Raw genomic sequence first — 16,296 nt, 5'->3', positions numbered from 1 at the left:
AATGTTCTACATAAAGTACGCTAAAAGATTTATAAATATATATAAATAAATAACGAAAAACTTTTGTAATATTAAAACACACACACACGACGTAGACAGACACACAAACAAAAGTTAGTTCAATGGAGTTTTTTCTGGAATTTTTTGTTTAGTTTTAATTTCAATTTAATTGTAATTTAAGCTTAACAATTTGTTTAAAAAACACAATCACACACACACACACACACACACACTATGACAACCAACAAAAACACACACACACATACACAACAACACACTCATAAACAAGAAGCATGTAAGGAAAATCGAAGAATATTTAGCATTTAATTCTCTAAAACTAAGACCATTTTTTTTCCGCGGGATACATTTTAAGCGAAAAAATGATGTGGAAGGACGAAAAAAAGATAAACAAAATTAGTTATTAATATTTAAGAGCGGATCTATATACAGCATATATAATTATATATATGATCCCTATATATATATATATATATTATATATAATTATATGCTAACGTTTAAGCAAACTGGTTAATTCTTTTTTTTTTTTAATTATAAAACCGAAAGAAAAACTAAAATAATTGTAAAAAGTTCACAAAAATATGATCAGATGAATAATATATATATAAAGAAAAAAACATAAACATGTCTTTTTATTTAATCAAAATCTAAAGGAGCTGCGTTGGACTGGGTTGATTGGAAATTGATAAGTTTAAAGAATGGCTCTTTAAATAATAATCAAGATGTTAAGAGAGAAAAAGTGTTTTTAATATTAAATAAAAATAAACCTGACCCTAAATTATTTTAGTGTCTTATTAATTTGTTTGTTTGCTTAGCCGTTTTTCTTTATTATTAAATAACCAAGAACTTACAATCAGAAAATGTATATTTTTTGCCATGATTTTACAGTTTTAAAAACTTAAGTTACATTTGCAATGAATTTCAAAAACATCAGTGCTTAAAATTTTAATTTATTTATCATCCATATGTTTTTAAATGGTTTCTATCTCTTTTCTTTTTTTTATTATTAAAAAATAATTTCTTCTTTTAAACTGTGTTGAGTCATAAATCTGAGTGTTGCTGTGCTCCGTCCATGGAATTTGGCTGCGCAAATAAACCTGATCCTCGGCGGCTACCAGAACATTCCGCTGGCGGCTCAAAGCTGCGATAGCCGGCCCAATCACTTCTGATTTTTCAGTGGTTGTGGTTGCTTGTTTGCATTTGGCACGCGTCTGCATTTGCCTTTGCCTTTGCCGTTTTGCGAATCGCCTTCTGATCCCGATCACGATCCCGATCCCGATCCCAAAAAAGCCCTTCGACCGTCAACGCCTTGGCAACAATTGAGGCAAAACTCCAACTCCAACTCCGAGTCCAAATTCTCATTCCCATTCCCATTCCAATTGCCATTCGCAGTCCGTGTCCAAAGCAAATCGGGCGAGGCATTGCGAGTCGAGTCGAGTCGAGTCAGCCATCATCATCATAAACCATTAATTCAGCTCATAAAACTTGCCACGCCCCGGCCCACGACTACACTCAACGAAATGGGGATTAGATGGGGGTACAAATATATGTTCTCTAAGTGCTTTCATTGGGTTCAGCGAACCCAGTCGTTCCGCCGGGTTTTCAATACAATAAGTTTGCTAATTTGGACATAGTTTAATCAAATAAAATTTTAGCTTCGAATATATTTCAATATCGAAACCCAAACCCTAACATAAAACATTCCACTTTTGTCTTTAGATTACAAAAAAGGGATTCCTCGAGAAAGAGCCATTTTCAAGTGTAACAAAATAATTTAACAAATCCTTAATTCCTTTTTTTTGTGTGTTTAGCTGTAGTGTTTTGAAATTGATAAAAAGGTAACATAAAAATTTGTAGAAAAATTAAAATTATCAATTTAAATTCAGAATTTTTTTGTTGGTAATTTTTTTATAAACTGTACCACTATAAACTTTTATATACGACAGGTAAGAAGTGAAAATATTTTCTGTGGTGGGCAGAATCTAAAAATTGTATAAAATAATGAATTTTCTTAAGAACACAAAATATTTGATCAAATTTGGTATCCTTGAGATTTGTATTACTGACAGGACTTTCTTAACTCTTGAAGAAGTATTTTTTCTTAATATTAATTTATCGCTTTATCTACCATATTTATCCTCTAACATTTTTAAGAATCGTTTGCAACGGTTTAGTTTTATTGTACAATAAATTTCTGTGAAGTGGAATAGAAGCTTCCCTGCCCTGCAATAAATACCTTGGTTTTTCATTTTAACGAGCCCACTTCAAAGTTAATCCACGTCGACCGCTGCCGCTTGTTATTTGCGATTAATTATGCTAATGAAAATGCTGGGAAATTCATTTGCCATTTGCGGCTAATTGTCGCACCAGCTGGCGGCACGTGCTGCGGCTCAATCAGATTGCGAATCGGAGAAGCCGGAGATATCTGGGCGATCCATCGATTCCCAAACTTCTCGAATGACCCCCTTTATTTTCACTGTTCTATGGCATTTCCCCTGTGTGTGTGTGTGTGTGTGTGTGTGTGTGTGTGTGTGAGTGTGGATGTGTTATCTGTCGAGACACGCGACCCATTTCTATTTCCATTTCCATTTCTATTTTTTTCTTCCATTTCCATTTTCACTGGCTATCGAAGAACCCAGAACATAGAACCCAGAATGGCAATCCATCTCCATCGGCAGTCGTCGTCATCAATGGGCGCGTGTTGCTTATAGAATTACCAACTAATTCGGTATTTATGAGGCTTCGTCGAGTGCATTTTGCGGGTCTAGGAATCGCTGTTTGGGCTTCGTTTCGTTCGGTTTCGCAGGTTGTTCGATGGGTTTTGGGGGCAGGGCAGTACTGCATAGTACTGGCTGCCAGCAGAGGAAGCCCGCAAATTGAGATGCCAACCCCGGCAGGAAATTGTTTTTAATCTTACGCTGCGCCTTTTAGCGGCACGTAACCCCCAGCGAAGAGCGGCGCTAAAATAAAATAGCATCCGCATACGCATCCCAATGAAATGGAAAGCGAGAATGAAAACCAGTCTTTAGTATTCTCATTTCTGGGGGTGGCTAAACTGGGCCCAGATTTCCCGGTGCGCCAGCGATAAGACTCGGTTCCATAGACATTTAGATATAGAGCACTAGATTGACCCGAAAAACTGCCAATTAATTTTCGGGTTGCAAAAGATAATGCCTTTAGTTGGAATCAATTGGATGCTGACCTGCTTTTATCGTCAGCAAAATGTTTCCTAATTGGATACTCAACCTTTAGTGGAACAAATAAAAGTTGGCTTTTAAATTGTACCTAATTAAATATAATGAGATGTTTTATTCAATATTTATATTGCACTCGAAGAAAAAATAGTTTTTTAGCAAATACCTTTTTTGCATTGGTGCTTATATTTTTACTAAATATATACAAAATAAATGTTTTAGATAAAGATTAAAGTATTTTTTTAGGAACATGACATTTAAATATAAATTGTTCATTGGCTTTATTAGAAGTATACATTTTTTGACCTTATATGCAAGTACATCTTCATTTTATATTTGCTAAACGTTTTACTATACTCCCTGCTATTTGTACTCCCCGAAACATATTAGAGTGGACCACCTTTGTTGACTCTCGGTGGTTGGCTGCCGGTGGTCGATTTGTCAGCCGCCACGTGACCTGTTCCCTCATCTGATTAAAAGCCAATGAAGTCCCATGAAATCCAGATGCCGATCCCGATCCTTCGGCAGGAGTTGATTATGATGCTGATGAGGCGCCCTGGCCGCCCGTCAATGTTTTCATCTTTCACGCTGGGCGACGACGTCTGCCTTTTTGCCATTTTATTTATCAACTTAATTTCTGGCTTGGCTTCGGCTAATGGAGAGAGCCATGTGAACCATGGGAAACATCCTCCCCCCAACCATGCAAAACATTCCACAGTTTTGGCACTGAGAGAAGTTTGTATTCTCTTTAAGTCCTGGGAGTTTTTATTTTTGATCTATTTTCGCAAAAAGATTTAGACAAAATGCGAAATGAGGATAGTTAGGTTAGCTGCTTATTTTGGCCAAGTTAGAACAAAAAACGCTTAAGATAGCTAGATTTTCTTAACAAAAGTCCTTGTCCTGATTTTTTATCAGTTTTTTCGACTAGTATTTTGGCCATTCAAATGAAAATAATTGCCCAAAAGCCTTGAAATTTTTGGTTTTGGTCCATTTCCGCAATGTTAGTTGGTTGTTGTAGGTAGTATATTTATTTAATTATTCCAAACGCAAAATCCCATTTTCTGGGGTGAACAAGCCCCTGGTTTTTGGCTGTGCAGCCACCCCGTTCGGCGGCGCCTGCTGCACTTGCCCGATAATGTGCGGCGTGTGTGTTTATTTTGATTTCCAGCACGTAACTCCGCCTCGAAACCCCGGAAAGCCCCCCGGAAAACCCGGAAAAATCCCCCGCTGCAGGTTGAACGGCTTCGCCTTTGAAGTGGTCCGCTGATCAGCCGTGAAGCCGGCAAAAAAAAAAAACTTATGCTAAGCAGAAGCAGTCGAAATATTGATGGGGAAATTTCTCATCACACTTTTTTATTTGTGCATTTCTTGACAACTGATTAATTGAGTTGGGGCCGAAAAGAGAACAAAGCGGGGTGTACGGCACATGGAAAATTTTTGGCACAAAATCAATAGACAAGAGCACAATCAAAGAGAAGAGAAAATCTGGGGGAATTAAAGCCGCTAATTAATATGCGACTAGTATATTTAATGTTCTCTGTTGTTAGCGGATCGTGACCTGATCGAAGCCTGACAAATGGCTAAAATCTAACTAAGCGCCAGTGCCAAAAAATTAAAGGAAGAATAGAGAAAAGACACTTCATTTATTAGGGGAAGTGACAAATTACTGGGGAAAGATTTCACAAAACTTTTAATCATTTTAGGTATTAATCATCAAGTTAGGTATTAACTTTACAATGGAATTTCTTTACGCCTTTTGTTTTATATTATTAAGAACGGATTAATTTGTTGATTTTGTAAGGCGATTTCCTATATACACACCTATTAAAACGTAAATATATGCATAATGTTTTAAAAACAACAATTTATTAAATGTAATACATTAGTTAAAGTAAAAAAAAAAATAAAATGTTAAATTGAATTCTTATTAACAAATGGCATCTCAATAATTATTTACTGAAAATAAGTTTTATTTAAAATGAATAATTAAATTTAAAATTATAATTCTTATAAAAAATATATTAACAAATTAAAAAATATATATATATTTTATATAAATCAGCTCATTTAAAGTGTAGCTGCAATTTAAAGGGTCTAAAGTCAAAGATTCGGCTTCCGAACCGTTTGAGGTGCTTCTTCTTTTCTGGGGCCACCTCTCCATCTTCAGTATTTCTCCATCCATAAGATATTTTTCTGATGGAAGCTGGGGCCCAACAAAAGGTTAAGCTTAATTTGATTAATTAGTATGAAAAATGTTTTGAAAAATACCCATTTAATGCGCAAGCGAGATGGCAGCACAAATATACGACGATTTCAATTTCAAGCTGCTGCTATATAGTGTATACAAATACATAAACATATATAAATATATAGGTATGGACGGATTTTTTGGGCCTTTGTTTGCTTGGACTGTGCTGTGGCTTGGAATGTGCTACTTGTATTGAAAAATGGCCCAGAACAAAAGATGAAACTTGGAAATCAACGAAATTACATACTGGCATTTGCATATATTGTTATTATACACGCATTGCTTTAACATACGATATATAAAGCGTGCGATTTAAGTTGAATTATTTATGCGTTATTATGCTATTTTTGCAGCAACAAAAACGAACCGAATTTATTATTGTTTTTTAAATACAATATTTAAATGACTCGCTCGCCCGAAATGCGATAAATAATGCAGTTGCTGCTGCTGCTGGTGCCGGTGCTCCCCGTTTTTCCCTTTGTGTTCATCTGATCTGATCTGACACTGTCATTGCATAAATTTCGGTTTTTTACAGCTGACAACAAAGCGAGTCCAGCTGACAAGAAGAGTTCGTTAAGGGAAGCCAAATAAATAAATAAAGAAATGCCTCCACGATGGCTCATTCCGCTCAATCCGACCGATCCCCGTACAGTCGTCCTCTGAAAAACCTGCGGAATCGGGAAACAACATGTTGTATCGGTTTTAGGTGTTAGTTTTCATAAAAAAAATACAAAATATCGACAGATTGTATTTTGCACGGAGAGAATGAAAAAATTTAAAAGAATTATACTTGCATTAGCAAGAAGTCAATATGAATTGAAAATTATTAAGGTAGACAAATATTCAATTAGCCATATTCAATTTTGTCTTATGAATTAAAACTTCCTTAATGTGCACTTGGATACTTAAGCCCCATTTAATAAGAACTTGAGGGACAAAAAATTGCATTTAAAAAAAACACAAACGGTCCTTCCTTTCCTTACACAACATTAAAAAAAAACAAAAGCTTTGATCTATCAAATCCTTTTGATAATTTTCAACATTAAAAAAAATTAAATTATATTCTACAAAACTGTTCCCATTAACTTAAATTGTAAATAATAAAACTAAATTTGCAAGAAAAATCGAATAATAAAAGTGCTTAATTGCTTATTAATATTTCAATACCAATTATCCGCTGTAAGTTAACTCGAAAATATGGCATTACAAAATGAAAAAAACTCTTCCCAGCCGTTCCCACCGGTCCATCTGTATCCACTGTTCCCAGTGCCGTGGAATGCCTTCCACATTCCACACTTGCCTTCCAAGTGCTGCTCTCGCCCTTCTCGCTTACTCTCACTCGGCCGCTATGTATGGCCATCGCGCTCTGGTGCGGAGGGCGTTCACAATGTCGTCAACGCGACGTCGGCAGCGACGTCGACGCAGCGCGTTGCTTACCGTTAAATTGTCGCCATTGCAGTGCGAGCGAGACGAGCATAGGGCCCGAAAAAGTGCGCCCGTGTGTGTGTCTCTTTTTGTTGCAAGTATCTGCGTTGCTTACATTAATGTTTCGTTGCCTCCTCTTCTTCTTCTTCCGTTACCTTCTCCCCTCTTTCTTCACTCTTTCACCCCTCCACCGCACTCGTCTTTTTTTTGTGGAACCGAAAAGCCACCTTCAACAACATTTTTCGCCTCTCGCACTTCAAAGTCACAGTTCCTCCTCTTTTCCTCCTTCTTCTCCAGTACTTCCTCCACCTCCTCCTTCTTCTTCCTCACCCTCTTTCCTCTCCTTTGCCCTGTCGTCGTTGCCCTGTCGTCGTTGTTGTTGTTTTTTTTTTTTGGGGTTGTATGGGGTTTTCTTTTTTGTTGAGGGTTTGATATTCTGCTCTAGTGTTTTTCCCTCTTTTTTCCAGGCATTTTTCTTTTCTTTCGCTATATTTTTCCCTTCTTCATTTGCTGGCAAAAATGTTTCTTTTCGTTTGGCCAAACAGGCAACGCCAATCAAGCAAACCCCATCCTCCCGTTTCAACCTACCCCCAAAAACCCCAAAATATCCCCCATTTTTTGATACATAAGCTCCCCCCTCTGTATTTCCCCTTCCTTTTGTTAGCCCAAATAGCAGCGTACATAAAACTAGGAAAATTTAGGGGTTGGGGCATTTTGGCAGTAGGGGTTGGTATAACGGTACCAGAGATAACGAACTAACTAACTAACTAACGTTGAAATCAAAATCAAGCAGGCAAAAATGCTGTCTCGATAGAGTGGAAAAGCGGGGAAGTTTACGAAAATGGGGGGTTGAAATATCGGAGGGAAGCTAGAAAGTAGGAGAATGGGTGGAAGTATAAAAGCGGGAGTAAGGTTCAAAAAGGACCGATATATACTGGCAATAGTTCACGGAGAAAAATATTATATATCTTAGGTAGTCGGTTATTTACCGAATGTTTACTAAAGATTTGACTTATTTACTAATTCATTGCTTTTTTCGGTAAAAATATAGATAATATTCCGTGACCTAGAAAACAGAATTGTATAATTAATTGCATAATTCATTTAAGAAAAATATATACAAATGTGTTATTTAATTAATAACTTTTTCCTTTAAGCATATCATATTGCTCATAAAAATAAACAAATTTCAATTATAGAGAACAAATAGTTTTTCATAATATGTATATTTGGAAGCTTTTGTATTTTTTTAACATTTTAATCAATATTTTTTTATATGACGTCGCTAAAAACCAAATATTAGATTGGAAGTGTAAGAAGCCAAGGAGGGAGTGAAAAAGGGTGGTTCAATATAGGGGGTGTTCATCAGGATTCCCATCGATGTACATAATCCAATATCCCGACTCACATTGTTGACTAGGCCTTCTCTCTGCAATTCGCTCTCCATATCCGTTTGCCAACAATTTTTCAGTTGACTTCAAACATTTTTCCCTTTTTTTGTGTTGTTGGCTCCTGCTTGCCTTTGTTTGTTCTGGATTAATTGGTGAACTAAGGCAATTAGAGTAAAAATTGATAGGTTTGAGGGATTTCGGTTCGAAATTGGCTTAATAAAGGTCGACTTTAGTGTTCGTTATGGTATTGTAGTAGTTTTTTAAAAATAAAATGAATCTGTCTAGAAAGCAAATATAGAGAAATGAAAATTAATTATTTCTAAAAAAAAAAGAATAAAATATAAGTTATAATCATCAATTTATATCATATATATAATATATCAATTTAAATTTTACACAAAAACCGTTAGTATCACAAAAAAAATTCCCATCCCAACTTAAGGTTTCTCAGCTGCTCACCTTCAATCGAAATAAAAACTTAAGTACAAAACAACAAACAAGAGACGACGAAATTCAAGAAAATAAAATCGTATAAAAAATGAGCAGATTTTCGTTGTTATTATTATTTGGTATTATTATTATTATTCTGATTACATTTTGTTGTTTATTGTTTTAATTTCTGGCTGCCTTTGTTGACGCTTTTTGCTTTCGGCTAATTTGCTGATTAAAACAACACAAGTGTCGGCAAGGTAAGACAAGTTGCTGTTGCTGTTGCTGTTTTCAGTTTTCAGTTGCCAGTGTTCAGTGTTCAGTATTCAGTTGCCAGTTTTCAGTATTCAGTATTCAGTATTCAGTGTCCCTGTGTGCAATGCTTTTGAGTATTAAGCATTTTGAGTTTTCAATTCATTTGACTTTTCATTGCAAATGCCAGGGTATTATCCACACGCTTTTAAATTAATTAAATGCAGCAACGACGGCAGCCACTGGTCAGGGGTGGTGGGAAAGGGGGGTGGTTGGCAAAGTCGGGGTGGTATATAAAAACGCTGCACAGAAACCAATCCCAATGCCAAGTTCTCTACGGTCGTCAAGCAACAGCAGCAACAGCAACAACATCAGCAATCATAATCGTTTGACAACGAGTTGAGGGGATTGAAAACCCTAGCCCACCTACCCCCTACTCCATGCCCTTACCCACGCCCCTGACCCACCCCCTTATTAAAAAAGGACAAGTCAAAATGGATAATGTTGCCTGCACACATGCAAAAGAGTATTTGCCACTGGCGATATATGGTCCTCAGTTAATATAACAAATTTCATATTTCCCCGTCATCAGTTTATTGTTTAGAATTTTAATTTTCATATGTTAGAAAGATAACTTTTAGTCTTTATTCTCTTTGGCTTTTAAAATTTTTAAATCTCACTTGTTATAATATTTTTCGGTCCTTATTCATTTTTTTGATACTTGATACACTTAATAAATACAGATGTATTTTGAGGTGTATATTAAGTATTCACTTTAAGTAAATATTATCTTTATTTTTTATACATGGTTGTACACTCTTTTTGAACAGTTTGAATCAATATCTAAAATTTTAAATTATGAGATACCGTTCTACACTTTTTTTATTATGTCTTCTTAAATAAAGTTATTTATAACTTTCTTAATTGCTATTTGATTTTAATATTATTTTTATATGAAACTTTTTTCCACAAATTTCTTTCTTAATACAATAAAATCTTAATATTTTATTTAACTATTATAGAACATTTTTTTATGTGTGGACATTCGTAAATTTAGTGAATTGTTTTACCAGCACTGAAACACATAAACGGGAGGAAAAAATTTAAGCAGACAAATGAACGAATTAACCCCCTGCTGCCCACCTCGTCCTTTTGCTAATTGGCATATGCTCAATTACGCACTGTGGCAACGAAAGCAATCAACGCCAACAACCACATTCGATTGCAGCTAAATGCCAGGAATTGCAGCATTTTCCGAGAAAAGTACAGCAGGTACTAGCTACTTAAAATTGGCCTCACTTGATAGACACTCAGCTGCATCAAGCGATAACATAATTTTTATTAAATTTCTAGCATTAGCTAAAGATGTTTACGAAAAAATGCACAACCTTATAATGGCTGGCAAAGCGAAAGGTTGCTGTGACAACTGTATGAAAAACTGCAACAGCTAGAAAATTGCAGCCAGAATAAAAGCCTCAAGTGTGACAAAAGAAGCCATAGTGCTAATACCAAAAAGAAAAGCACAGAGCAAAAGCATTAGCCTCACTGACCTCTCGCCGCCAACATTAACTGGCAACATTCGTCAGATTCAGCAGGGACATCAGGAAACTGCATGGGAGAAGCTATTCAATAAATGCAAAGCCTGCAACTTAGCCCCTCGATTAAAAGGCTCAAGTCTCTAAAAATTATTAATATTCGTATAAGTACAAATTATTTTTATTTTTATAAAATCACTTAAACTACGCTTAGTCAAATTTCGTCTCTAACATATGCAAATTGAAAAAAAAAAATATTCTTAAATAACTATAACAATAAGAAAGGCTTTTGGATCAGTTAGATCCAAAATATATATTTTATCAACAGGCCCCATGAAAATTTGTTACTATTTAAAGCTGCAGTAAATATTTTTTGCATTAAACATATACATGTATAAAATATTTTAATATCTGAAAGCAATTCAAAACAAATACTTACAATGTTTTAAAAAAAATTCTAAAATATCTCTACGAAATTGTTTAAAGTAGCTAAAGTGTATTTCTACATGGACTGATCCATCATAGACATTTTATCAAAAGACCCAGTGACAATTTCTGGCCAGTTGCAGCTGCAATACATATTTATCGCATAAAAAAAATATAAAATATTATAATATCCGGAAAAAAATAAAAAACAATATTCAGTACTAAATAAATTCAAAAATATCTCTACGACATTGTCTAAATTAGCCCAATTGTAGTTGTACACCGACTGATCCGTTCCAGGTATTTCATCAAGAGACCCAATGGTAAGATGTTGCTTGTTGCAGCTGCAACACACAATTCGAGTGCCGGCAGCAACATCTCGAGCAGCTTTGCCAACTAGCAACTAGCAACCAGTAACCAGTAAATCCAGGCAAGAACAACGGAATACCCATCAGCAGCCGGGAGATGGAACAATTAACGGGGCAGAGTTTACCAACTGATTAGATCGGGGTAACTAATTTTAGAGCCGCATTTCCATTTTCCATTTGTTACGCAACATTTGCAGGAGCTTTGCAAACGATGGGGGAGGGGTTTTCCGGGGCTTTTCCAGGGGTTTCAATGGGTTTCGGGGGATTCGGCACTCAAGATTGCGTTGCTAGGTGTTGGCATTAACTCGGCACCGCAGCAGCATCGCAGGCACAGCAGCAACATCAGTCATCATTTAGCCATAATCAAAGCAATAATGGGGTGGGGTTTTCCGGGCGGTGTACTCGGGGCAGAGAGTTTAGTCAGAACGTTAATGTTACCCGTGTTCTTGTGTTCAAGTTAAATGCATATGTCAACATTTTGTAGCATTTTCAGGGATTTTATATTTTACGAAATAGGGCGGGGGCGGCGGCGGGAGCGAGGCAGATATAATGCCTACGGCCGGATGATAAATATATCATATGGAATCTGAAATCTAAAATCTAAAATCTGAGATCTAAAATCTGGAGCGGGGTGCTTTTGATTTTGCTTTGGCTAATTAATGACATTTTTCACTAGCTTAGCATTTGGCGTTCGTTTATTTCGTAATTGAGTTGCTTTCGAGTGCACAGATAATTATATCACGTTTGCATTGAAATGCGATAGAACGAAATCACAAAATTATTGATTGTTAATTCAACACAAGATTATACATGATTTATACATTCAATTATTATTTATTAGCTATTACAGTCACTTTTGTGGGGATTTATACTCGGATAGAGCTGTTGGAAAACACTACCTGGTGGCCAAGGAAGTATTTAGCGCTTATCACATCTTAATTAATTGCCTATATATCAATTTTATTTGTATAACATTTATTGAAAATGTGAGAATTTATTCGTATTTACTATAACCATTATCTTTATCATTACTTTGGTTTAAAATTCTATACAAATTATACAATTGTATAGTAAAGTAATTAAAAGTTACTTAATTGGTATTACAAAATCAAGAAATAGTGATTTTTATAGTAGACTTTATTGAACAATAACCATTAGTAAAAGATATATCTAAAAAATTGAAAAGAGTTTAGGCCTTAAAATCCTTACAGATCGTGTGTCAAAGTTAGGCATCGCATTCCTTACTTTTTATCAAAGTTCGTCCTTTGTTTTGTCGCCAACTCTCGATGGGTGATAGTTCCAATTTCAGAGTGATTCCCTGATTCCCTGATTTTGTGATTGCCTGCACGCTGAGGTTTTGGAACTGTCAATCAAGCGATCGGCTTTCAGATGAAAAAAGTGCACTCAAAGCGGCGGACTCCGAACTCATCTGTCCGTCCATTGTGTTGATGTTTTGTGCGCTGCCGATGGCGACACCATCGATATATTGCCGGGATCATCTTTGGGTCCATTGTTCTCGGCTCTCCTTTCCGTGCATATAAATCTAAGTGTATATATAAGTGTATATATATATTCATTTGACGATCTTGGGGCAGGGGACAATCCTTGCATTGACATTTCTCACTTGGGCGCGATAAGCGATCGGGGATCTCGAAACTCGCATCTCGCATCTCGCATCTCACATCTCACATCTCGAAATGGAAGCCGGCGGGTGTCAAAAACCATTTGAGGCCAAAATAGAGCAAACATTTCAATTAGGCAATATCTGGTAATTCAATATGCCTGTGTTGCCCTCTCCTCTCCATTTATTCCTTTTTGATTCTTTCAAATCCTTGAGAGCCTCACAAAATGGCCAACGAGTGTTTATTGTTAACTGAGTATTTAAAAATTGATTAAGCCATGAGCAAAAAATGTATGTATTAAAATTATACTTTCTAACTATGTCCAAATATAATAAATAATGTTTATATAATATTGGACAATCAAGATAGTGAAATATAAAATCGAAAATAATTTAATTAAAAAGAGTACTACACATTAAACATAATATTTTTATTATATTTTTAGCCTTAAGGTAATTTTTTTTTTGTCATCGCTTTGTGTACAATATACCAATTTCATATTTATAATATTTAAAGATATCTTTTTTTTTTAAATTATATTTGCTTAAATGAAACCGCAGTGGATTTTTACCTTAGTAAAACTCTTTTGCGTCTTTTACTTTTAAAGCCTTTGGTTTGGCCTGGTGAATTTAATACGAATTTACCGCCATTTTGTGCCCTGCTTCCAGGATCCTTGAGCGATCCCTCCCACCTTCCACCTCCCACCTCCCACAAAATTTGAGCCGGGGGCCAGGAAAACTAAGACTCCAATTAGCCTGGCTCTTCAGCTCTGCCCACCGAGGCTCATTACGAGGCAAGTGCTCGTGGTCGTGGAGGTGGAAGTGGGAGTGGATTTCGAAAGGGAGGGCGGGCTCCTGGGGGAAAGTGGCTCTTGAGGAGCTCCAGTTCGAGGAAAAAGTGAAGCACTTGCTGTGGGCTTTAACACTTGGCATCTGGCCAAGGGAGTGCGGCCACGGGTATCTGGTGACAACAGCAATGCTGACCATTGGTCCACAACAAAAACAAGAAGCACTTGGAAAAATGGTGTATCCTCTTAGAAACAGCTTTACAAATCATTTTGTATGGTTTTTGATTGAATTTTTGCTAAATTCTTTTGAGCAAATATGTTTAGGTAAGGTATATTTATATTTTTTTTAAAGTTATTTGTTTTTTATTTAACAATTTCGTTCTTACATATATTAAAATAATAATGAGGTAATATTTGAAGAAGGTAACACGATGGATAAATCAAGATAAATGTAAATCTTACTCGGATAGCTTAGTAATATGTATTTAAAATGTTAAAATAAATGTTAACAAATTTTCAAAATTAAAAATATTACTATATTATGATAAGTCTTATGCTTTAAATGTTTTACAGAATCATTTAATCTTTAATCTAATAAATGTTTATAAATTATTGGTTAATTTTTGTTATGCAAAAGGACTGTAACCGTATTTTTCGAGTGCATGGGTGTGGGCTAAGCGGGGGATCTTATAATGTTGCTGTAACTATGCTTCAGGTGGCTAACAGGTGAGCGGGACAGGGACGGCGTTCTGCTGACTTGCGAGGGGGGTTGCGAGGGGGATGGGAATGGGGATGGGGATGGAAACGTCAACATAAGCAGGCAAGGTATTATTTTTAAGCTCTTCCTTCATTGTCTGCCCTCCCAGACGATGACCAACCGACAAAACACGGGGAATTTGGCCAAGACAATGGGACGGGAATTGGGAATTGGGAATCGGGGGGACCAATACAAAAACCAATACCAATACCAATACCAAAACCAATACCAATACCAGCCACAAGACCAAGAAAAAGCCGAAGAAGAAGATGTCGACGCTGACATTTGGATCGAACTAAATAAATGTATTTACTTGTACTTTGTGGCTCAATATAAGAAGGGGCAAATAAGAAAGCTGGTGGATGGGGGCGGAATAAGGGCTGAGGGGGTGTGGCCATCTTGGGCGGTTGTAATTCAAAACCCTCGCGAGGCGAACAACTATAAGAAGTAAATTAAAAGAACACAAATGCCACCAAAGACAACGGGGACGAACAGAGAAGGCAATATATATATGGATAGGTAGAGAGATAAAGTGCGAGATACAGGAAGCATCTCTTAAATCGAACCATGTATCAATTGTGTTTGACTTTTTATTCCAAAAACACATTTAAGTTATAGAAATTGGACCAAACAACCCGTAACTTAGCTCAGATATAAAATACAATTTGCTTAGAAACTTTTTGTCGCGTAGTCCAATATTCATTTAGAACATTGCTATTTTAACCCAGTAAAAATCTGTATGTATAATACATTTATTGAATTAAATGATCCTAAATGTATGTATTTAAAAAAAAAGCTAATGAAGAAAGTGTATATAAAATATTGACTAAAAAAAAAACTATAATGATTGACTGTCACAGTTCAAAATAAAATTAATATTACTTAAAATTGTTCAACATTTTTAATAGCTCAATAGTTTTCCGAATGAAAGGTTCTACTTAGGGAATTTAGACTGTAGATACGGGAACCTTAGTCGAAGCTGGCGAAGCACAAATGAAATGCCAAGAAATATGTCAATGAATTCCGAGTGCCCTGACAACCGGGCGATGGAGACCCCGTGAAAGAAAGGGCCATATGCAGCGGCTGGCGGTGCGAGCGGGAGGCAGCTAGCGACTTAGTGTGGTCCAGTCCGCAGTGCCCAGGTCCAATTCCAATTCCAATTCCAATTCCCGGGTACCCAAGCCAATCCAATCCAATGGAACCTGGCCACTGGCCACAGGCCACAGGGAACTCTGAACGCCAAACGCTGAATGCTGAATGTTGAACGTGGGACGCCGTCACATTGATGGATGGAAAATGGGGGCGGAAGGGGGCTTTCTGGGGGACGGGCGGACTCAGGGGGCGGGGCAGCGGCTTAAGCTGGACCCAAGTCGCTGTCGCTGACTGTGGCCCCCGTTTTTGGGATACCCTAATTTCGATGAGCAGGGTATGGCAGCTCAGTTGTGCCATTGAAAATCTCAGAACGATTTTTATTTGATTAAAAAACTTTCTATGACTTTTAAAAGAATTTTCTAAAATATTAATTGTTTTTCTCAAAAGTAATTTTGGTACTCTTTTTATATATTTCCATTGCTAGCCAATGTTAGGTAATACTTTATGAAAAATTTTAAGCTTATAAGAAAACTAAAAAAATTACACAGTTAAAAGATAATATAAACATTTTTAGCCAGCAAACTCACAATTCATCATTAAATGATTATTTACAAGTAGATTGCTAGAATTTATTTTTAAATGTTTTTTATTGACCAAACTTTTGTTTTTATTTATACATTGTTTATTCCTTTAAGTACCTTTCTTTCTTTCTTATGCTAAGAAAAGTTAAACTTCACCTGATTTAAATCC

This window comes from Drosophila elegans, unplaced genomic scaffold, assembly GCF_018152505.1.
Source record: "Drosophila elegans isolate 14027-0461.03 unplaced genomic scaffold, ASM1815250v1 contig_149, whole genome shotgun sequence".
Taxonomy (NCBI): domain Eukaryota; kingdom Metazoa; phylum Arthropoda; class Insecta; order Diptera; family Drosophilidae; genus Drosophila; species Drosophila elegans.
The sequence above is the reverse complement of the archived record's forward strand: the minus strand, read 5'-3'. Positions refer to the sequence as shown.